Here is a 361-nt window from a genome sequence, read left to right as displayed (position 1 = left end):
GACTCAAAGCAGCAGGAAGTAAACAAGAGATGCTGAGGATCCGTTTATTGCTTGCTTACTGTAGAGGGAAGGGATTTATTTTTTACAAGAGAAGATGGGCTTTCTATCAAAGAGCTTATAACCCCAGAGCACACCCGTTCTCACACAGCCTGCCCTCCCTTCAGATTGTCTTTTCACTGTAAAATGAGAGAGAAGGAATTATGCAAACATCTGGAGACTGAGGGCGCAAACCCAGGTCCTCCTCCAGCAGCTCCTTCCTTGGCCTTCGTGGAACACTGAGCCTCACCTGCCTTTCTTCAAGGTCAAAAAGTCCCAAGCACAAAAGTCACACGGCCATTGTGTCACAGTTGGTTCTAACCTA

The sequence above is a fragment of the Fukomys damarensis genome, unplaced genomic scaffold, assembly GCF_012274545.1.
Source record: "Fukomys damarensis isolate Sample0158 unplaced genomic scaffold, DMR_v1.0_HiC HiC_scaffold_11, whole genome shotgun sequence".
In the NCBI taxonomy this organism is placed as follows: Eukaryota; Metazoa; Chordata; class Mammalia; order Rodentia; family Bathyergidae; genus Fukomys; species Fukomys damarensis.
The sequence above is the reverse complement of the archived record's forward strand: the minus strand, read 5'-3'. Positions refer to the sequence as shown.